This window comes from Schistocerca nitens, chromosome 6, assembly GCF_023898315.1.
Source record: "Schistocerca nitens isolate TAMUIC-IGC-003100 chromosome 6, iqSchNite1.1, whole genome shotgun sequence".
Classification (NCBI taxonomy): Eukaryota; Metazoa; Arthropoda; class Insecta; order Orthoptera; family Acrididae; genus Schistocerca; species Schistocerca nitens.
Window position 1 is genome coordinate 634,227,933 of NC_064619.1, and position 25,552 is coordinate 634,253,484.

The 25,552-nt window shown below is 43.7% G+C and overlaps 1 pseudogene; it reads left to right on the forward strand.

The window, feature by feature from the left end:
- The first annotated feature begins 1,486 nt into the window (after positions 1 to 1,486).
- Positions 1,487 to 1,604, forward strand: LOC126191814 (5S ribosomal RNA; annotated as a pseudogene).
- The last annotated feature ends 23,948 nt before the right edge of the window (positions 1,605 to 25,552 follow it).

Sequence of the window (25,552 nt, forward strand, 5' to 3'; positions counted from 1 at the left end):
TCTAACCAAATCGCTAGAGTGTGGCATACATCATTTACGGTTTATTAATTTAGCTCCCGATATTGGTATTACTGTTATTATATGTTGTATTAACTTTGCATGATTCATACAATTTTGCAAACTTGCCATCTGCCAGACAATTTAACCAAAGGGTCACAAGTGTCTAATTTATGGCGTGTAATGCGACACCTGCGTTTCAACTCCTAGACGAGTTTGAGCCAAGACAGTTCAACGAAGAGGAACCACATGAGAGCCCTAACATCTTTGGGATGTTAGCTCGCAAGTAGGAATGTCTGATTCCTTGGCTGATAGCCTACAGCTTACGAAAGCATCAGCCGCGGACAAATGGTTTCATGGGCCTCAGAAACTATAGCCAAGCGCTGTATCTCTTAGACTTATCTGGATTTAGAGACGCGCACAACACACGCCAGTACACCTCGATCGGTAAACAAATAGAATAATTATTCTCTTCTGGAAACACAGAGCTTCATACTGCTACGGGTGCGTCATCAGCTACAAAGTCTCCCTTACAATCCAGAGCTTGTTTTTTTTTTAATATGTATGGTCACAAATATAAATTGTAACAGTCTTACAAAAAATGCAAATCACAGGGGTACGAGGCCACTTAAAGTTTTTCTCTTTCTCTTTTTCAGCTCTGCACGACGAAAAACGTGGTGCTGCGTCACGCTGCGTTCTCTCCACCCTACGGGGAAATCGAGCTCATTAACAGTCCTCTGCGGTGGCAGAATATCGGAATTTGGTCGCTAATTAGAACGCTAGGGCTTATGGAAATATAATTTCTTGTATACTCGTTCTAGCAGCCCCAATATTCACCACGTCAGTAGAGACACTGAAATTAGTCTGCAATTTAATGCAAATTGTAGCACAGTGCATGACTAAATTGGTAATTCTTAGAACATGTGTCGCTCGAACTGTAATAAAATTTTTTTATTCAAAACAGCTATTTCAACCTAATTATGCCGTTCTCATATGACAGCTCGCTATGAAGTGCATCAAGGTGAAATCTTTCACTTTGAGAGAATATTGTTCCAGTACCGATCATGTTCACATATATTGTAAATAGGCTGTTTAGGTTTTGTTGGAATATTCCCTGTTGTGGTGTAGGACAGTTGGATGTGAACAGCGCGTAGCGTTGTGCAGTTGGAGGTGAGCCACCAACAGTGATGGATGTGGGTTTTGAGAACGGACGATCTGGACGTGTGTCTGCCAGAAAAAGGAAAATTGTAAAGATGGATGTCATCAACTGATTATATATATATATATATATATATATATATATATATATATATATATATATATATATATATATATATATCAATGACTTTTGAACATTGTTAAGGTAAATACATTGTTTATTCTCCATCAAAATCTTTTATTTGCTAACTATGTCTATGAGTAGTTATTGCCTTCAGTAGTTAGAATCTTTTATTTCGTTGGCAGTATTGGCGCACGCTGTATTGCAGTGGGCAACGGCCTTGCCGCAGTGGATACACCGGTTCCCGTCAGATCACCGGAGTTAAGCGCTGTTGGGCGTGGCCGGCACTTTGATGGGTGACCATCCGGGACGCCATGCGCTGTTGCCATATTTCGGGGTGCACTCAGCCTCGTGATGCCAACTGAGGAGCTACTCGACAGAATAGTAACGGTTCCAGTCAAGGAAAACAATCATAACGACCGGGAGAACGGTGTGCTGACCACACGCCCCTCCTATCTGCATCCTCATTGAGGATGACACGGCGGTCGGATAGTCCCGATGGGCCACTTGTGGCCTGAAGACGGAGTGCTGTATTGCAGTATTTCGAGTAACGAAGATTTTTGTGAGGTAACTGATTCGTGATAGGTATACGTTATTGTTAGCCAGGGCCATTCTTTTGTATGGATTATTGAAAGTCAGATTGCGTTGCGCTAACAAAAAATATTGTGTGTCAGTTTAGTGATGATCAGAATAAGTAAAGAGAGAAATGTCTGAGTAGGTTCAGTTTGCTCAGCGGTTTGAAAATCAAATATCGTAAGAGGTTTACCAGCACAGTAATTCATAATTTTTCCAGAGGAGACGTTACAATATCTTATGCGGAATAAGATAGGAGACTTGGTCGTTTGTAAAAAAAGGCGTATCACTTCATATGAGAACTCTAACTGAAAGGATTATTGTATACAACTTACCTCCCCCTATTCACTCACAAAACTGATCCATATGAAGCGTTTACGGTACAGCCTTCACTATGATCACCGTGCACAGCACGTATGAATCAACCAGGCGATTCATGTGAAATAATCTCAGTTGGTTGCCCACAGGCCCCATTCACGCCGAACAACAGATGACAAGAAACCTTGCAACAGAACGAGTCAGGTTTTTAATTTACAACGATCTGAATTTTCGTGGTAAGATATGGGGCTGTGAAACAACCGTCTTCAACGAGGAGGTAATTTATCCTAGTTACCCCTCTAAATACGGATACATTCTTTGCTGTACCAACATATTCATACCTCAATCTATTTTTCTACTTTGTGGAGAATGCCCATTAAACATCCTTCTTTAACATTATAGCTATAATAGGAACACATTCTGGACCTTTTTCATGTCCTAAGAACATTCTAACGACTTGCTTGAAAGATACCGATGCTTCTTTCCCATTTAAGGTCAATGTGGATTCAACGTTAACATCAAACATCAATTTTCTAATGTCAGGTCCGACAGAGACGCCTTCTTTTAGTTTAGCTTCTGAAAGGTGTGGAAACCTTTGGCAGAGATACTTAAAACATGGGCCATCTTTAGGCAAAGCCTTTACAAACTGTTTCAGGAGGGCTCTAACTTTATATGTAGAGGTGGTAGGACAACGTTTTTTGTATCTACAAGGTTTTTGCGTAGAATGTTCTTCTCACCAGGTTTTAAAGACCCCCTCACAGGCCAGTTCTTTCTGCACCAGTGTTGATCCCTAGCCCTCCTGCCCCATTCACACAAGAAACATGGAAATTTGGTAAAGCCACCTTTATGACGAAGGAGCATGCATGTTACTTTTAGATTGCCACGTATCATCCAACCATGAGCAGAACAGTCTATTTTATTTAGCACTATTTCCATGTTTTGATAGCTTTCTTTCATTTGTACAGAATGTGCAACAGGTATAGATGCATACATGATACCATTGTGTAATAAAACAGCCTTTAAACTAGGTTTGGATGAATCAATAAACAGCCTCCAGTTTTCCATTTTGTATTGAATACCAAACTCATTCTACAGACCAGGAATGTCTGAGCAGTACATCTTATTGAAAAAACTTGGAAAATTGCTGTTCTCGCTTTCTATACATGTATGTGCTGGTTCCAACTGCCAATAAGTTCTTTTCTTTTAATCTGGAGCGAAGCAATTCAGCTTTTTGTTTCGTTAAGCCCAGATCCCTAACCAAATCGTTAAGCTCGGTCTGAGTAAACAATTTGGGCTCTAGACTTCCTCTATTACAATGGAATTCATCGCCATCTTTTTCATCTAAATTAGCTAGTATATCAGAAAATACTTACGTTGAAATAGAATTTAAATCACCTGGTGGTTCAGGAACCGACATATCTTCACCATGCCCTACTGGTCGGATGGCGGAAGGGGTAGCTTATTACCTTTTTGTTGCCGGCCGAAGTGGCCGAGCGGTTCTAGGCGCTTCAGTCTGGAACCGCGCGACCGCTACGGTAGCAGGTTCTAATCCTGCCTCGGGCATGGATGTGTGTGATGTCCTTAGGTTAGTTAGGTTTAAGTAGTTCTAAGTTCTAGGGGACTGATGACCTCCGCTGTTCAGTCCCATAGTGCTCAAAACCATTTGAACCTTCTTGTTTTTCGAATTATGGCTAGTAGTATCAACACCGCAAAGGTAGCAATCATCAGAATGATTTAAAGGCTTTTTTCTCATTTTTGGAACATTTTTTCAGTTATTCAATACACACATAACATATCTTATGGAGCGTTCAAGATTTATCTTGATCACCAAGTTTAGATCCAAAGTATGATAGATAAACATTTTTCACGAAGTCTGTAATATTTCTTTGGTGTTTTTCAATCACAAATTCACCACAAATATAACAAAACTGTCAGCAGAAGTTTTACAACCACGTTTAGACATTGTACTGAGCACTTGTACAGGAAATGGCAAAATGAGATTAGGTTGAGAGTAAACAAAAGACCATATGTTAACGCAAAAATAGAATCGACCTTTCTTTGCCAGTAAATGTTTTTCAGCAGTGCTGCCAACGTCATCTATATCCATTACACCTCCTTTAAAAATAACTTTAAATATATAAAAGATATTAAATTCCTAACAGTATTCGGTTAATTTAATAAATTTAACTGTAAAATGTGAATAAATGGAGGATGATACAGTTTTTTAAGTATCATATTTGGATTTCGCACCTTAAAATACGTAAGAATAAGGTATTTTCAGCAAAAATGTTTTTCCATCGTTGGCCTGTGTAATCATCGGATTTTGTAATAGTTGGTCAATTTCAGTTATACGGCATAAACTACTGCAAAAACGTGGAAATCGACAGCTAAAATGAAATTGTAGATATATATGAAGTCCAACAGTTGCTTGGGCAATTAGTGCTGCTGCGTTAGACTTCATGTTTCCCTGTACACGTGACAAGGCCACTCGCCTGTTGGCTCGTTCTCAGCGAGTGCGCGTAGCATGGAGGCGGATGACGGAATGCCGGGAGCCGCGTGCTACCACGAAGAGTGCAGTGCGGAGCGAATAGTGAGCAAGGGATGACCGTTGTTCAAGCGGAGCAGCCAAGCGGTATTTAGCGCTCTGATGACTTAGGTACACCAGACTACTTCACTGCAGCCTCGCTGGAGAGGGGGATGCAGGCTTCATGTAACAGTTCCGCACTTGTTGTGGTTTTCTTAAATCACTGATGGCAAATACCGCGATAGTGTTTCAATACCACCTTCTCCATCATTGTCCAATCAGAGTCTGCGCTCCATTTGTAAGGACCTTGACATCAACGAGGCACAAAGCCTGAACTTCATTCCTCTGTAGTGATTCTCAAAGCGTCCTGAAATTTAGGATACGATGCGAGAACTGATAGCTCATTTCACATATTGACGTCCTCTTTCAACGAGTTATGGCGACTAACCAAAGTGTCACTCAAGATACGCCAAGAGAACCTACCAAGCAACCGCGAACGACAGAATAGTAATGCCAAGCAACGGATGGGGAAACGCGGTTTGCGGCTGCTATCTGACGCTTGTGGGCGGACCTCTCCACGGCGGCGTAATGAGTGTGTCTCCGTGGTTACTATCGCAGGCACACTGCCAGTGCGTCGATAGCTACGTCATACCTGCCACGGGCACACGACGTTCTGCGCAGCAAAATGGCGAGGCCTGATTTACAGGGTTCGTGCGCATAAACTAGAAGCATGTGCCGCAAAGTTGAGCTACCAGGTACACACTAGCCGTGTACCCGGCTGCTCTGTTACCAATAAACTGGTGCGTTCCACCGAGCTACAGTGATAATTCCATTATGTCGGTATGTGTTCTGAGACACCGTACGACTCATCTGCGGAATAACAGAAGCGACTAACACAACTTCCTCGTTAAGATATCACACAGAACTGGCCACCGGATTAGCGCTTATTCGAGGAGCCATCACAAAACACGCAGCAAGTGAGTTTCGAAAATTATTGTATACTAACCTCGCAAGTTCAGCCCGGAATTCTTAGTCCGGTTTCCTCAAGCACGGGTAAACTTTCTCAGTGCAATCGCTCCCTATTAGTCCTTCCGAGCCTGCAGGTCATAGGGAAGACATATGGAAGTCAATTTCTGGTATCTAAAGGCGTAATTTGATTGGATGCGTAAGTCCAACATGTAGTAAGGAGGCGTGATCTAATCTTTGATCTAAAAAAAGACTTTCCCATCCTGCATGATTAAAACTTCACACATACTTGCCTTTTCATCTTGGAGACCACGTGCAGACTGACATTAAGGACATGATTCCAAACAACATTGGGGACGAGACTACCAATAGTTCAAAACAGTGGCAAGCGAAGGTCGTAATATTAGTGTGTCGTCCAGTTGCCATCAATTACTTTCAGTAGAGTGTCACCAGACTAGCAGTTAGTCAACGTGTGTACAAGAGCAGTGGAATCCAGAAGTACAACGATCCTTGAAGGATAGCAAACTTGCCGATGAGAAACGAAACATTGCACTTTCTTTATATCCACACCTCCCTCTTTGATTAATTGATTCTTCTTCGTTGATATTCCTGCCAATAGGTCATCCTCTGATAATACAGCCATCTCGATGTTCCTGGCATCGCAGTGAGCTTTCGCCCTCGTTATTCTCACCAAGCGAGATTGCACAGTGGTTTGAACACTGGACTCGCATTCTGGAGGACGACCGTTCATATCCGCGTCCGACCATCCTGATTTAGGTTGTTCGTGATTTCCCTAAATAGCTTCAGGCAAATACCGGGATGTTTCCTTTGATAGGGCACGGCCGGCTTCCTTCCCCATTCTTCCCTAACACGATGGGACCGATGATGACCTCACGGTTTGATCTGTTTCCCCCAAAATCAATCGGCCAACCACGTTATTCTTATGATTTATACTCTTGGTTTACATAGAATGCACTGTACTGATGCTTTTGGTGTAAGTGTTCACACACACGCCCCATTATTTCTTGCCACTGACTTAAAAGACGATATCTGGTTATAGCTACGTCCATAACATTCTCCAGAGTTTCAAGAATAGCGTTTCAGTAGAAAAAACGGTGGTTTTCTTGTAACTCATATTTTATGTACTCTCAAGACTAGGAGTCGAAAAAAATCCACTCACGGGTAATCTATATAAGAGGCTGACAAAGTGAGTGTTGTTGTCTCTGTAGACCAGGAATAGCAGACATAATAAAATAGAAACACCTTTAATATGATGTAGCCTACGACTGGCCTTGCAAACATTCTGCATTATACTTGTAAACGACCAAAATAAGGAGTACTTTTACAACGCCTCGCCCGCATCTCGTGGTCGTGCGGTAGCGTTCTCGCTTCCCACGCCCGGGTTCCCGGGTTCGATTCCCGGCGGGGTCAGGGATTTTCTCTGCCTCGTGATGGCTGGGTGTTGTGTGCTGTCCTTAGGTTAGTTAGGTTTAGGTAGTTCTAAGTTCTAGGGGACTGATGACCATAGATGTTGAGTCCCATAGTGCTCAGAGCCAGCCATACAACGCCTCGAACAGAAGCCGTTCCTATTTTCAGTCAGAACCTGCGGTCTATTTTGGCTGACTAGTACCGAAATCTATAGATTATACGAGTAAGACATAAGAAGATAGTAACCTCGAAAGAACCGATACTATTTATGACCGAGCAGCTGCTCTAGAATACATGATAATTAATTGAAACACTCAGCTGCCGACCGGTGTTGTTGGTATACGTCCATGGGGACAGCCGAAAATGTGTGCTCCTACCCGGACACGAACCCGGGACCTCCTGCTCATGTGGCAGCCGTTCTATCCATCTGAGCCACCGAGGACACAGATGAATAGCGCGACTGCAGGGACTTATCCCGTGCACGCCTTCCGTGAGACCCACATTCCCAACTGTCCTCAATCTACAAACGTAATGTTCCTAATAGATGTTTTGCCCATCCACTCATTACTCGCGCACACTAAGGTGACGGTTCCCATAACAGTTCGAGCTACCTGTGCGCATTCGCACAGACGAAGGTCAATGGCCGGGTAGCCGTTAACTATATATGAAGATTGTTCTGGAAAGAACAGATACCATTGATGACTGTGCAGCTTCTCTAGAATAAATGATAATTAATTGACACCCTCAGCTGCCAACAGGTGTTGTAGGTATACCTCGATGGGGACAGCTGAAAATGTGTTTGTGGACAGTTGAGAATGTGGGACTCTCGGGAGGTGTGCAAGGGATAAATCCCTGCAGTCACGCTATTGATCTGTGTCTTCGGTGGCTCAGATGGATATTCCGCCGCCGGCGGCCGTGCTGTGCGGACGTGCGGATTGGCTGTTGCGGTGTTTACATCGTCGCCGCGAGCGGCCGGCGCTGTGTGGTGAGTGCGCGCTTTCTGCGTTAGTCATAGTCCACGATCACATTTCTAGAATGACATAATGGAACAGACAACGCGACGCGATACTTTGAAGTTGATTTTCGATCCGAACTACGCCCGACCGAAATCTTACGAAATTGAGGCATTTATCGAAGAAACTTTTCAGATCAAAGTGAATGAATTGATTGGAGTTCACCTGTAGATTGTCAGTCCGACTGTGTTCCTTAAGTTATCCAGTTCTGACAAGTGCGACCAAATTGTAGAAGCATGTGGTGGGATGGCAAAATTCAAACATTCAGACGGACACATAGGGCAGGTCACGGTTTCGCGTGCCGGAATGGGAATAAGAACGGTTCGAATCTTTGAGCTCCCCTGTGAAATAACGCCCGACGAGATTAACAGCAAACTGAGACTATGGCACCATTATCAGCAATGTCGCCGAAAAATGGTCTAGCTTGCACAAGTATCCAGTATTAAATGGAGTCAGGCAAGTTAAGATTGACATGCTGAAACATATCCCATCGTATCTCTGGATTGGTGGATATCGAGCGATCATCATTTACGATGGCCAGCCGAGAACCTGCTCGAGTTGTGGTTCGACCCAACACGTCAGCGCCCAGTGTGTTCAACGGCGTGTGAAGCAACTGCCGACTGGGGAGCGAGACCCGCCTAGTCAGATGGCCACGCTACCCGTGACGTACGCCGCCGCAATTCGCAGTGACGTCGCCCCAGGCATATGTATCGACAGGGCGGTCGTTGCTTATGCCGACGTTCCCGATGGTACCGTAGCCTTGGATACTAGCAGCACAGAAGCTACAGGTCCAGCACACTCACAAGACGAGGAAACTGACAGGCGTGAAGAACAAGACCAGGCTAAGACGGCAGAAGAAGGCATGTGCAAACCACTCGAAGAAGCTGGGCAACACAAAGAGGACACGGTTGAAACATCGGAGGATAATGACCAGCAGCCTACAACTGTTTCACCAAAGAAACGGAAGAAACGTCGAATAGCCCGTCAGGGAGCAGCAGAAATCGCGCCAATCCTGCGTGAAAAGGCGAAATAGATAGGCCAAGGACTGGCGGAGATGACACAGGCAACTCCTCTGGAAGTTCGAGCAACAAAAAAGAAGACCCGAAATGAGGACACTGAACCTGACCGTGGAATCCACATTCCAGACGGTACAGCTAGTCCGAACGACCCTCCACCTGTACCAAAAACGGACACGCGGGAAGTTACGTGCACGCGAGATTGGGCGGATGACATGGAGGAACAAAGCCATGTTGCAGAGATGGCTGACATACCACAACATTCAGGACGGACGGCACCCGACCGTCGACAAGATGTGTCCACCCGGCAACAAACCACCATCAAAGACGCTCGTGCAGCAGATGATGATGCCGACTTCTTCTAAGTGGAGCAAACATCCACTTCACCTGGCAAATAGTATCCCACCTGACGCGGTATAGTCGACATGACGTCCTTGCAGGCGTACAGAATTGCGACCTTGAATATAAATAAAATTAGCAGCACCCTCAATCTGAGAACTCTCCAAGATTTTCTGTCCGCCGCTGATGTTGACATCTTAATGCTGCAAGAAGTAACGGCTATCCGTTTGGACGACATCACTGGCTACAGCGCCGTCATCAGTCCTGGCAATGACAATAGCCTCGGCACAGCGATTATGACTAAAGAGGGGATCCTACTTACGGACGTGGCGAAACTGCCGAACTGTAGAGGTCTCGCTGTCACGATAAACAACACCAGGTTTATCAACATATATGCCCCGTCAGGAACCGGAAACAAGCGCCGCAGGGCAGAATTTTTCAAGGAGGACATCGCCCCCCTTTTCGCGGTGCGATTTGAACAAATAATATTTGCGGGTGACTTTAATTGCGTGCTGAGTCCCAAAGATCAGACGCCAAATTTTAACAAATCTCTTGAGCTGGAGAACATCGTCAGAGAATTCCATCTGTTTGATACTTGGGAACTAAAACATGGTGATAAGCTAGGTTTCACCTATATCACCAGCCATTCTGCCAGCCGTATCGACAGCATTTAAGCAACATCCAATTTAAGGAGACACGTTTTACAGTCCGAGCTATGGCCCACTATTTTCTCTGATCATATCGCGTACATATGTACGATAAATTTAGAGAAACAAGGAACTTACAGGGAGAGAGGTCAGTGGAAGCTAAACGTTGCTTATCTTTCGGATCCTGGATGTCACGCCGCCTTCCACACCACTTGGGCAGAATGTGAAAGTAAGTTCCACTTGTACGGTACGGCGCTGAATTGGTGGCTAAACTGCGCGAAGCCCGCAATAATAAAGACAATGAAAACTTACTCCCGTGAAAAAGTCGCCTGGCGGAAGCGCACATTAGACTTCAGCTGTCTGAGAGACTTTTGCGTTCGGGATGCTACAGTCATAACAAATTATGGGCAAATCAACAGAATAAAAGCAAAATTGCTCACCCTGCAGAGAGACCATCTCGAAGGCTGTAAAATACGAACGCGTTTGCAGAATGGTACACGAGAAGAAACAACATCGATGTACCACATCCTCCAAGAGAACAAAAGACAAAAACGGAAAATTCTGACGGAACTCAAAACTTCAGACGGGAGACTCTTGACAGCTCAAGCTGCAATACGAGACGAGATCCATCGACACTTTAGTGAATTGCTGGCCAATACACAGACAGATGAAACAGCGCAGCAAGCTCTCACTGCTAGGACGACAGAGCGACTCACTCCAGAAGAAGCTGATGTGCTCGCAGCAAGAATAACGGACGAAGACGTCGAAGATGCCATCTCGAGGAGCCCAAAGAATAAATCACCTGGACCAGATGGGCTACCCGCTGAATTTTATCAAACTTTTCACGAACAGATAATTGCTAAATTGACACTCGTCTGCAATGAAATACTAAATGCCGACACTGACCTTCCGAAGGAATTCTGTGAAGGTACAGTGGTCTTAGTCCCCAAAACACCAGGAGGCAAAACCGTGGAGAATCTTCGACCCATAACACTTCTCAATAGTGATTATAAAATCTTCGCCCGTATCATGATGCGAAGGTTTAATTCAGTTATTCGTACAGTCACAGGAGCTTACCAGACAAGTGTGGGAAAGGATAGAACGATATTTCAGACCCTATGCGACTACAGAGACATTATAGCGATATCGGTAGCCTGCAACATTCGCTGTGCTCTGATGTCGCTTGACTTTGAAAAAGCTTTTGATAAAGTTAGTCATTCGTACCAGTTCCGGTGTATGACATCCATGCACTTCCCACAGAAAATTATAGCCTCCGTGAAAAACATACTGACGAATAGCACGTCAAGAATCAGTGTCAACGGACAACTCAGTCACCCGATCAATATTCAGAGTTCGGTAAGACAAGGTTGTCCCATGTCTATGACGCTTTTCGCGATTGCGCTTGAACCTCTCATCCCTGACTCGGCAACTCCGTGGACTACATATACACGGCCAGAAAATCATATGTCAAGCCTACGTGGATGATGTAGGGGTAGTGGAAACAGTACTTGAAGTTGTGGCGACCTACGAACTGGCGTCAGCAGCTAAACCCAACCGCAATAAATCTGGTATTATGAATCTTAGTCGGGGTATAGATATCAGAGCCGCTGGACGTATCAACACTGTGGAAAAAATAAAATGCCTTGGAATAGAAAATACGAGTATATCCGCCGTACGGCCCTCTCAATTATAGAAAATTACTTTCCACATTACGAGCAAGCATAAAACAACACAGCTTGCGTAATTTACATGCAATACAAAAAGTGCAACTAGCCAATACCTATATAACATCCAAAGTAAACTATGTTGCTCAAGTGCTGCCTCTGCCACGACCATAGCAGACCTAATGCAAGCAGCGCTTGGTTATTTTGTCAGCAGAGGTCAGATATTTAAGGTTTCATATGATACCTTGACGCTACCGACACGCAATGGAGGGCTACATCTGACAGACATCTACCTTAAAGCGCAAGCGCTATACGTTAGCAAAACTTATAAACAGTGGCAACGATCACCGCAGACCTTAGTGGCTCATCTCTTACGTGAAATCACCCCAGTCAGCAGAGATCCACCAATCGATGTGCATCACATCTCACTATAAACATTTTCTTGTGGAATACAGCTATGTACGCCATCGAATACCGGAGAAGGACATATATCAGGTTAAGGAGGTTTACAACACCTTGATGGAAGGAAAATTGCGCAATCGAATAGAAAACAAGTTTCGACATTATAACTGGAAAAACATACGGGAAAACATATCTGACCCCCATCTACCATCCAATGTGCGATCGACGTGGTACCTCGCAGTCAATAGAAAAATTCCCAACAACTCTAAATTGCACGCGATACGTCTGGCACACACACACAAAACTGTCCCAGCTGCAATGTCGTCGACACTGCAGAACATCGTTTCGTCTGTGACGATGTGAAAGACGTCTGGAATCTCTTCAAGCAAAAACTAGCACATGTGCTCCGCACGTCACCTAACACGATTACACCGACACACGTCCTTCTGCCTGATGACGTGCCATATCCTAACACTAAAAGAAGGTCAGCTAACTGGCTCAAAGCACTGGCAGTCCATTACATCTCAACAGCTATGACGAAGAGTGAAGCAGATTATTGGATGTACCTGATGACAGAACATCAAAAGCTCGAACGACAAAAGAAATACAAAGAAAATTATGCAAATTTCTTGAACCGAACATTGTCTTACCGACAGAGCTGAAGAAAGATCAAACGATATTTTGTTCACTCTCAGGATTCCTTTTTTTTTCTTTATGAAATTATCTATTAAGTTTCTCATTCATTTTACGCCAACAAGGTGGCTATTTCGTTTACCCTTTGCCCTCGTGTAGCAGCACTAATAGGTTGCTGACGCAAACATGAGACGCCAGCAGGCTGAAGTACGCCTGGCTCTCCTATAAAAATGGAAGAATGTAGAGGACCTATTTTCTTTCCACAACCCCAAAGGAAGAGATTTTGTTTACTTGTATACATTTACTTCGTTGGTCAACTATCTCTTATGGAACAAACATAGCACAGAAGCTAGCCGAAGAAGGCACAAATGGCGAGCGAAAGGACGGGCTGTAGGGGAGGAAGGAGGCACGAAAAAAAAAAAAAAAAAAAAAAAAAAGATGGATAGAGCGTCTGTCATATAAGCAGGAGATCACGGGTTCGAGGCCCGGTCAGGGCACGAATTTTAAGCTGTCCCCATTGTGGTATATCAACAACATCTGTCGGCAGCTAAGGGTTACAGTCAGTTATCATTTACAAGTAGTCAGCTTCACTCTCAGCATTTAAATTACATTTCTAACTCTCTGGGTACAGCCTTATTTGAAGTATGTTATTTCATGGTGAGTAAGATCTCTTGGTGAATACGTGTACTCCGAGGTCCTGTCGAACCTCCTTTTGACCGGCGTATTGCAGCACCTCGACGAAGCATCAACTCAAGAAGTCGTTGGAAGTCTCCTGCAGAAATATTGAGCCATGCTGCCTCCATAGCCGTCAGCAATTGCCAAAGTGGTGCCGTTGCAGGATTTTTTGCACGAAATAACCTCTGGATTATGTCACGTAAATGTACGCTAGGACTAATGCTGGGTGGTCTTGGTGGCCAAATCATTCGCTCGAATAGTCCAGAATGTTCTTCAGACCAATAGAAAAAAACTGCTGCTCGGTGACAGAGTGCATTATCATCCATAAAAATCCCGTCGTTGTTTGTGAACGTGAAGTCTGTGAAGAGCTGGAAATTGTCTCCAAGTAGCCGAAGATAACCATTTCTGTCAACGATCGTTTCAGTTCGAGCCGAGGACCCAGCGTACTTCTATGTATTCCATGTAAACACAGCGCGCACAATTTCGGAGCCACCACCAGTGTGCACAGTGCCTTGTTGACAACATGGCTGTATGGCTTCGTGGGGTCTGCATCACACTCGAACGTTACCATCAGCTCTTATCAACTGAAATCGGAGCTCATCTGACCACGTCATCATTTTTCAGTCGTCTAGGGTCCAACCGAAATGGTCAGGAGCCCAGGAGAGGCACTGCAGGCGACGGCGTGCTGTTAGCAAACGCACCAACGTCGGTCGTCTGCTGCCATGGCCCATTAACGCCAAATTTCGCCACACTGTCGTAACGAATACGTTCGTCGTAGGTTCCACATTGGTTTCTGCGGTTATTTCACACAGTGCTGCTTGTATGATAGGAATGACAACTGTACGCAAACGCCGTTGCTCTCGGTCGTTAACCGCGCGGTCTAGGGGTCTTGTCACGATCCGCGCGGCTGCCCCCCGTCGGAGGTTCGTGTCCTCCCGATAGCATAGGTGTGTGTGTGTGTCGTCCTTAGCGTAAGTTATATTAAGTAGTGTGTAAGCTTAGGGACCGATGGCATTAGCAGTTTGGTCCCTCAAGACCTTACCACAAATTTCCAAATTTTTCTCGGTAGTTAAGAGATGCCCGCCGGCCATAGCATTGTCCGTAGTGAGACGTAATACCTGAAATACACTCCTGGAAATTGAAATAAGAACACCATGAATTCATTGTCCCAGGAAGGGGAAACTTTATTGACACATTCCTGGGGTCAGATACATCACATGATCACACTGACAGAACCACAGGCACATAGACACAGGCAACAGAGCATGCACAATGTCGGCACTAGTACAGTGTATATCCACCTTTCGCAGCAATGCAGGTTGCTATTCTCCCATGGAGACGATCGTAGAGATGCTGGATGTAGTCCTGTGGAACGGCTTGCCATGCCATTTCCACCTGGCGCCTCAGTTGGACCAGCGTTCGTGCTGGACGTGCAGACCGCGTGAGACGACGCTTCATCCAGTCCCAAACATGCTCAATGGGGGACAGATCCGGAGATCTTGCTGGCCAGGGTAGTTGACTTACACCTTCTAGAGCACGTTGGGTGGCACGGGATACATGCGGACGTGCATTGTCCTGTTGGAACAGCAAGTTCCCTTGCCGGTCTAGGAATGGTAGAACGATGGGTTCGATGACGGTTTGGATGTACCGTGCACTATTCAGTGTCCCCTCGACGATCACCAGTGGTGTACGGCCAGTGTAGGAGATCGCTCCCCACACCATGATGCCGGGTGTTGGCCCTGACCGTGCGACTGCTACGGTCGCAGGTTCGAATCCTGCCTCCGGCATGGATGTGTGTGATGTCCTTAGTTAGGTTTAAGTAGTTCTACGTTCTAGGGGACTGATGACCACAGCAGTTGAGTCCCATAGTGCTCAGAGCCAGCCATTTTTTTGTTGGCCCTGTGTGCCTCGGTCGTATGCAGTCCTGATTGTGGCGCTCACCTGCACGGCGCCAAACACGCATACGACCATCATTGGCACCAAGGCAGAAGCGACTCTCATCGCTGAAGACGACACGTCTCCATTCGTCCCTCCATTCACGCCTGTCGCGACACCACTGGAGGCGGGCTGCACGATGTTGGGGCGTGAGCGGAAGACGGCCTAACGGTGTGCGGGACCGTAGCCCAGCATCATGGAGACGTTTGCGAATGGTCCTCGCCGATACCCCAGGAGCAACAGTGTCCCTAATTTGCTGGGAAGTGGCGGTGCGGTCCCCTACGGCACTGCGTAGGATCCTACGGTCTTGGCGTGCATCCGTGCGTCGCTGCGGTCCGGTCCCAGGTCGACGGGCACGTGCACCTTCCGCCGACCACTGGCGACAACATCGATGTACTGTGGAGACCTCACGCCCCACGTGTTGAGCAATTCGGCGGTACGTCCACCCGGCCTCCCGCATGCCCACTATAAGCCCTCGCTCAAAGTCCGTCAACTGCACATACGGTTCACGTACACGCTGTCGCGGCATGCTACCAGTGTTAAAGACTGCGATGGAGCTCCGTATGTCACGGCAAACTGGCTGACACTGACGGCGGCGGTGCACAAATGCTGCGCAGCTAGCGCCATTCGACGGCCAACACCGCGGTTCCTGGCGTGTCCGCTGTGCCGTGCGTGTGATCATTGCTTGTACAGCCCTCTCGCAGTGTCCGGAGCAAGTATGGTGGGTCTGACACACCGGTAACAATGTGTTCTTTTTTCCATTTCCAGGAGTGTATGGTATTCTCAGCACACGCCTGACGCTGTAAATTTCGGAATACTGAATTCCCTAACGATTTCCGAAACGGAATATCCCAAGCGTCTAGCTCCAATAGCCATTCGGAAAGACTGCTAATTATCGTCGTGAGGCCATAATCATGCCGGGAACCCTTTCACATGGATCACCTGAATACAAATGTCAACTCCACCATTGCACAGCTCCTTTGTACCTTGTGTAAGCTATACTTTACCTTGATTACGCCATCTTTATACGTGCATGTCGCTATCCCATGACTTTTCTTTTCGTCGCCTCATAGTGTAGTCACAGAGAGAACCATACCTAAAGGATGTGTGTAGGTGTCGCACTCACATCGCTGCATAACATAATTGTTTAGATTTCCAGATTTTTTACTCGTCTGATGCAGCCACTCGAAACTTAATATGCATCACAGCATTTTCTCCTACATCACATATATGCATAATATCATTAACATAGCTGTAATACTGGCTCATACCTCATGTGTTCCCCTCTAACTCTCATTCACTTCGGTAGTGATGCAGCAGAGGTGAGGCTGTGCCTAAGTCAAACATTCTACATTGACGGTACCAATTTCTCTTGGGAGAAATACGTTCTTCGCCAGGGATACTGTGCTGAGAAATATGTATGTGGCTTTCAAGAAAAAAAATGCAGAATGTGAATTACGTTTGTTTTACTTAAGAGGTTTTTAAAAGGAATTCAGAGGCATTTCTTTTCAGAACGTGCTTGTATAAAGGAGTGCTATATTTTACTATACAGAATGAGGGTACTCTGTCCTTTCGCGGTAGGTACGTTGTTACTAAACTAAACTAAACTCCGTCCGACCAGGCCTTGGAGGTCCAACTGTAGCGACCGACAATCATGACAGCCCAAAAGCGTCAATGGGTGCGGAAAGGAAGTGGCATGTGGTCTGCACACTGCTCTCTTGGCCATTGTCAGTTTTCTTGATTGGATTTTGTTAATAAATATAATAATAATATTAATAATAATAATAATTTCTGGCTAAAGAAGTTCACCTCAACACATTCACATCTAACTAAATTATTTAACAGTTACATTGCAGACCCGTACACATTCCCTGATACACTTACACATGGAACAACTTAACTGAAACCTAAAGATGAAGCAGACACAGCAAACCCAGCTAAATATCGCCGCATAACATGCCTAACAACAATATACAAAATATTATCTTCAACCATTACACAGAAATTAATGACACATACAACACAGAACAACATTATAAATGAAGAACAAAAAGGCTGTTGCAAAGGAGCACGAGGATGTAAAGAGCAACTGATAATAGATGCAGAGGTGACATATCAAGCTAAAACCAAACAAAGGTCGCTACACTACGCATACATTGATTACCAAAAAGCTTTTGATAGTGTACCCCACTCATGGTTACTACAAATATTGGAAATATACAAATTAGATCCTAAATTGATACAGTTACTAAACATAGTAATGAAAAATTGGAAAACCACACTTAATATCGAAATAAATTCAAATAATATCACATCACTGCCAATACAGATTAAGCGTGGAATATACCAAGGAGACTCATTAAGTCCTTTCTGGTTCTGCCTTGCTCTGAACCCACTGTCCAACATGCTAAATAATACAAATTATGGATACAATATTACTGGAACATACCCACACAAAATCACACATTTGTTTTACATGGATGATCTAAAACTACTGGCAGCAACAAATCAACAACTCAACCAATTACTAAAGATAACAGAAGTATTCAGCAATGATATAAATATGGCTTTTGGAACAGACAAATGTAAGAAAAATAGCATAGTCAAGGGAAAACACATTAAACAAGAAGATTACATATTGGATAACCACAGCGACTGCATGGAAGCGATGGAAAAAACAGATGTCTATAAATATCTAGGATACAGACAAATAATAGGAATAGATAATACAAATATTAAAGAAGAACTAAAAGAAAAATATAGATGAAGACTAACAAAAATACTGAAAACAGAATTGACAGCAAGAAACAAGACAAAAGCTATAAATACTTATGCTATAACAATATTGACCTACTCATTTGGAATAGTGAAATGGAGTAACACAGACCTAGAAGCACTCAATACAGTTACACGATCACAATGCCACAAATATAGAATACGAGGGTTGTTTTTTTAAGTAAGGGCCGTTTTTATTTTTTAAAAAATACAAATACTTTTGTAAAAAACCTTTTATTTTGTGATTCTACACACTTTTACCTATTTTTCTACATAGTTGCCTTGTTTATTTAAGCACTTTTCATACCGTACAACTAAGTTTTTAATTCTCTCTTCAAAGAATTCGGCCGCCTGCTCCGACAGCCAGGAGTTCACGGCCGCTTTCACTTCATCGTCGTCATTGAAGCGCTGCCCGCCAAGATGGTGTTCCAGGTACCGGAAAAGGTGAAAATCGCTAGGAGCAAGGTAGGGGCTGTATGGTGCATGGTCCAAAACTTCCCAGCCAAAAGAATCAATCAAATCCCGAGTCTTTTGAGAGGTGTGAGGCCTAGCGTTATCGTGCAGGAGCAAAACTCCTTTTGTCAGCATGCCGCGCCTTTTGTTTTGAATTGCTCTGCGGAGCTTCTTTAGAGTTGCACAGTAGGCATCTGAGTTGATTGTTGTTCCTCGTGGCATAAAGTCCTCTAGCAAAACACCGCGCCGGTCCCAGAACACAGTTCCCATAATCTTCCGCTTTGACAGCGTCTGTTTGGCTTTGACCTTGACGGGTGAGGTTGTGTGTCGTCATTCCATCGATTGTCGCTTGCTTTCGGGAGTGATATGGGATACCCATGTTTCATCTCCAGTGACAATTTGACTCAACATGTCATCCACTTCTTCCTCGTAACGAATCAAAAAGTCCAATGAAGTGGCAAATCTCTTCCCTTTGTGGTCCTCTGTGAGGAGTCTGGGTACCCACCGAGAACACAGTTTCTTAAAGTTTAGGTTTTCAGACACAATTTTGTACAAAACCCATCTTTAAACTTGTGGAAATTCCAAAGAAATAGTGGAAATTGTGAATCTTCTGTCCTCAGGAATCTTTGTTTCGACTACAGCCACCAAATCATCAGTGATCACAGAGGGCCGGCCTGAGCGTTCTCCGTCATGGACGTTTTGACGGCCATTTTTAAACTCTCTAACCCATTGACGCACTTTACCTTCACTCATTGCATTCAACCCATAAACTTCTGTTAACTGACGATGAATTTCTGCAGCTGATATAGGCTTCTCGCGGTCAAAACACGTATCACTGACCGTATCTCACACGCGGCGGGCGATTCAATAATCGTAAACATTATAAAGTAGCACAGAGATGCGTACACTTCAGCTACAGAGCTGCAACTTGCATCAGTGTGAACGGGAAGGATGCCGGCAAGTGGCGCGGTGGCTTGTATCGGCGTCCGCGCGAACTACGGGACTATACGAGCGAACGGCCGTTACTTAAAAAACAACCCTCGTAAATCACATACATTCAGCAACAGAAAGATTCACATTAAGCAGAAAGGAAGGAGGAAGTGGATTTATCGACATAAAAAACCTACATTATGGACAGGTAGACAATTTAAGAAAATTCTTTCTAGAACGAGCAGAAACTAGCAAAATACACAAAGCAATCACTCATATAAATACATCGGCTACACCACTGCAATTTCATAACCACTTCTACAACCCTTCAGATCACATAACATCAACAGATACGAAGAAAGTAAATTGGATAAAGAAAACACTACATGGCAAGCAACCGTATCATCTAACACAGCCACACATCGATCAAGACGCATCCAACACATGGCTAAGAAAAGGCAATATATACAGTGAGACGGAAGGATTCATGATTGCAATACAGGATCAAACAGTAAACACCAGATATTACAGCAAGCATATTATTAAAGATCCCAATACCACAACAGATAAATGCAGACTTTGCAAACAACAAATAGAAACAGTAGATCACATCACAAGCGGATGTACAATACTAGCAAATACAGAATACCCCAGAAGACATGACCATGTAGCAAAAATAATACATCAACAGCTTGCCTTACAACATAAACTTATAAAACAACACGTTCCCACATACAAGTACGCACCACAAAATGTACTGGAGAATGATGAATACAAATTATACTGCAACAGTATCATTGTAACAGATAAAACAACACCACATAACAAACCTGACATCATACTCACCAATAAAAAGAAGAAATTAACACAACTAATCGAAATATCCATACCCAATACAACAAATATACAAAAGAAAACAGGAGAAAAAACTGAAAAATACATCCAACTGGCTGAGGAAGTCAAGGACATGTGGCATCAGGACAAAGTTGACATTATACCAATTATACTATCAACTACAGGAGTCATACCACACAATATCCACCAGTACATCAACGCAATACAGCTACATCCGAACTTATATATACAACTACAGAAATCTGTAATTATTGATATATGTTCAATTACCCGAAAGTTCCTAAATGCAATGTAACATATACCGTACAGTTAAAAGGAAGTCACGCTTGATCAAGGTCCGCGTCACTTTCCATTTTTGACCAGTCATAACGTCTGAGAAAAGAAAGAATAATAATAATAATAATAATAATAATAATGTAGACTGCTTAGATGATTTTTGTAGTAATATTCCTGGGAGTCACGAATATGCCACGAAACCCTATGTACCGTTTCGTTTCTGGCTGTACCGCTTCGTTACTCATCATGGTTCACTTTAACGCACGCAGTTCGTGCCCGACTCGGGTAGTGTCGGCAGTTTTCGTGCTCCTACAATTACTTTTCATCCCCACATTCTTTTTATTATTGCTGCGAAGTGAAAGACGATGCGCAAGAATTAGATGGCGTGAGAGGCTTGTGTGGGAACCATACCACTCTGACATCTATTCGCTCAACTTACTTACATATCGACTATTCATTTCGACTGTACAACTTAAGTGCGATCTGAGCTGAAAGGAGAGAGGAATTCTACAGTATTCTGCAACGAATCATTATATTAAGCGTATGAGTTCACGTTAACGACAATTTGGTATATTTTCTGAATGTGTAGTGCAATTATCCCATAGCTGAAAGGAAGTAAACTGTGCCATCTTTTTTTTTTTCAGAGAAAAGCCATCAAATAAATAGCTCAGTATACTTTTTGTCGAAACTCGTAACAATTCTGAGGAAAGTAGAAAAGAAAATTCTAAAAACAGTTAGATGTGATAACCTTCAGAAACGAAAGTAATGAGCAACGAATACTCTGAAACAGCTATGTTTCTAAAAATACCGATAACATACAGTGCAAAATTTGGCCGCTACTTTTATTGCCGCTATTCTGGACAAATGGTAACCTGACAATACGTTGCGAAAGAAGACCACAGAAGAAACCAGACTGCACCCACCGACACGATACACTGGCGCGTGGTCGGCACTGCCTTTTGTATTTTATTGGGGTTACTCTGTAACAAAGCGCGAATACCTAGAGGAGGCAGAATTGTGTTGTGTAAAAATTTTGTTGTTGTTGTGGTCTTCAGTCCAGAGACTGGTTTGATGCAGCTCTCTATGCTACTCTATCCTGTGCAAGCTTCTTTATCTCCCAGTACCTACTGCAACCTACATCCTTCTGAATCTATTTAGTATATCCATCTCTTGGTCTTCCTCTACGATTTTTACCCTCCACGCTGCCCTCCAATACCAAATTGGTGATCCTTTGGTGCCTCAGAATATGCCCTGCCAACCGATCCCTTCTTCTTGTCAAGTTGTGCCACAAATTTCTTTTCTCTCCAATTCTATACAGTACCTCCTCATTAGTTATGTGATCTACCCATCTAATCTTCAGCAGTCTTCTGTGGTACCAGATTTCGAAAGCTTCTACTCGCTTCTTGCCCAGACTATTTATCGTCCATGTTTCACATCCATACATGGCTACACTCCATACAAATACTTACAGAAACGACTTCCTGGCATTTAAATCTACACTCGATGTAAACAAATTTCTCTTCTTCAGAAACGCTTTCCTTGCCGTTGCCAGTCTACATTTTATATCCTCTCTACTTCGACCTTCATCAGTTATTTTGCTCCCCAAATACCAAAACTCATTTACTACATTAAGCGTCTCATTTCCTAATCTAATTCGCTAAGCATCACCCGATTTAATTCGACTACATTCCATTATCTTGGTATTGCTTTTGTTTATGTTCATCTTATATCCTCCTTTCAAGACACTGTCCATTCCGTTCAACTGCTCTTCCAGGTCCTTTGCTGTCACTGACAGAATTACAATGTCATCGGTGAACCTCAAAGTTTTTATTTCTTCTCCATGGATTTTAATTCCTACTCCCAATTTTTCTTTTGTTTCCTTTACTAGTTGCTCAATATACAGATTGAGTAACATCGGGGATAGGCTACAACCCTGTCTCACTCCCTTCCCAACCACTGCTTCCCTTTCATGCCCCTCGACTCATAACTGCCATCTGGTTTCTGGAGAAATTGTAAATAGCCTTTCGGTCCCTGTATTTTACTCCTGCCACCTTCAGAACTTGAAAGAGAGTTTTCCAGTCAACATTGTCAAACGCTTTCCCTCAGTCTACAAATGCTAGAAACTTAGGTTTGCCTTTCCTTAGTCTCTCTTCTAAGATAAGTCGTAGGGTCAGTATTGCCTCACGTGTTCCAACATTTCTACGGAACTCAACTGATCTTCCCCAAGGTCGGCTTCTACCAGTTTTTCCATTCGTCTGTAAAAAATTCGTATTAGTATTTTGCAGTATTTTGTGAAAAATAACCCACCATAATTCAGTGTCGATAGTTGAACCCCAAAAACTGCGATACAACGAGATCATCGGGTCTACGTGATACAAGTGATTGGCCTGATTCATCGGTATGCTAAATGCAGAAAGAAAGAAAATTCGTGTTCAATGAAACATCTTGTAAATGAGTTTTCTTACAGTCCTATGGCTGAATTGAGTACGACAAACGGCAGCGTAGTTAATAGGGGAAAACTGCAAGTAGAAAAGCAAAGTATGCATCTTGTGTTGCCCACGATACTTACGTCTAGTTGTTTCCTCAGTACGGTGGCACAGTGCGGAGTGACGTCATGACGGCCGTCGTCCAGACGGCGATTCTACTCGCCTGGTGTACCTGAGGAGAGGGAGAAGGCTTACGTCAGCGGCAGTCACCGGCTCATCACAAGAAATCTACATAATGTTAGTTTCACTGTGTCCAAAAGAGCATGAGGCTGGAATAAACGGAACTCACAGTCTTTTGACACTAAACAGTTGTATGGCATGGAGCAATGAACGGCTGACGAGTAGCATGTGTAGAATCTGGTGAGTATACGACTCTGTCTGGTGTCTGGAAGTTTCCTGATGGATAGGGGATCGTATATTGAACAGTAAGGCTGATTGGACCTTTTACTCAGACAAACGGACTCGATCGGAGTAGACCTTGGAGGTTATTATGTCTTCTTGTATTATTTATGGATTTAGTTTACCCCATAAGAACAGGATCTTCTATCGTCCTCTAAGATATGACCAGGCATCCATAGAGATTTTGTTAACAGAGTAATGTTTATACTACTTGAGCTACACACTGTTATAATGATACAATAATAACAGTAATAATACTGTATTTCACATAAGCATTGCAACAATGTCAGCTCATTGGAAATTCTATAAAGTACATTTTCCTATACATAATTTTCCTCCCCGATGGCAGTAATATTGTACTAACACAAACAGAAAATTACCTGGATGCTTTTGACAGGACGCCCCAGAATTTCAAGCATACGAAGTAGGTTCCCAGGTATTTGAGTGGTTCGAAGCGATCTTAAATAATGGAACCAAGTATGTTGCCCCCGACCGCGAGGTTTTGTCGGGGACGTGGGTATCGGCAATACTGCTCCAGGGAAGTGTGGAAGGAATGCTTTTATTCACTGTATCGCGGATCGTGTCAGCAGCAATTATTTGCTGATGACTACGTAACGTCATTGAGTGATTGTAGGAGAATACTGGATGACATAGACGGAATTTGTATTTCGTGTGATGAATTGCGGGCTTGCTCTAACTGTAGAAAAATGTCAGGTAATTCAGTTGAATAAGGAAAAAAATGCTGATGCGTTACAAACTCACGTCGATTAAATATGCGTACATAACGTTACAATTCGATGTCAAATGGAAAGTTCACGTGAGGTTTGTGTTAGGGAGGGCGAATGGTGAACATCAGTTCATTGGGAGAGTTTTAGGATAGTGTAGCTCATCAACAAAGGAGACTACATGTACAAAACTTATGCGGCCCATTCTGGAATACTGCTCGAGTGTTTAGGATCCCTACAAGTTCGAGTTTAAGGAAGAAATCGAACCAACTCCGAAGTGTGCAGCTAGATCTGTTAACGGTCGATTCTGTCAACACGCTACTGTTGCACAGAAGCTTCGTGAACTGAAATGGGAGTGCCTGGAGAGAGACAACGTCCTTTTCGCGAAGCGCTGGTGGGAAAATATTGAGAACCGGCATTTGTAGCTGACAACAGAACGAGTCTACTACTGCCAACGTACATTTCGTGTAAGGATCGCGAAGACAAGATAAGAGAAATTAGTGCTCTTTGGGAGTTTTATGGATATAGTCAGTTCTCCCTGGATTTATTTGCGAGTGGACTAGGAAAGAAAATGAGTAGTAGTGGCCCGATGTATATTCCGTACATGCGTGAGAAGGTGATTTGCGGTCTTTATAGGTAAACATATCAGAAAACAAGATGTTTGGTAGGCTAATTCCCAAGGGAAGCAACTGATTTCTACGGTCCACTAGAAGGCTGAAGTCGTGTTCTAGACTGCTGTATATTTCATAAGGCTAATGTGTTACTCGCTTCACACACATACAGAGACACGTGGACAGAGAATGCTTCGCACAGTTGCCAGTGTGCTTCTTGTCTCTGTCCCATGTCACGTGCTACAGCTGTTGTCTTTCATCCTCCTAGGGATGCTCTTTCTGTCCTGCCCTGTCAGAAAAGTACCATATACGATGAACTTACGTCACTCGCCAGTTAGGTACTATTTGTTGTGTATTATGTAAGTCACTGAATGTGCTTACACACAGCGGCATAGAAGTACTAGCGCTCTGTCACTTAAAGGAGTCTCTTGTAAATAAAATTCGTTCAGACGTGACACGAGACAATAATGATGTCTCAGATCCTACAAAAATTAATATCATAGTTTTACTAACACGTTTCTGGCTCAAAGTTTCTGCACGGCCCAACAGAACACAAATTCAGCAGGCACAACATTTCTTGTTACACAGGAGTACAGTTTCACATCTCTTACGGTGTTTTATTTTTTATGTCAA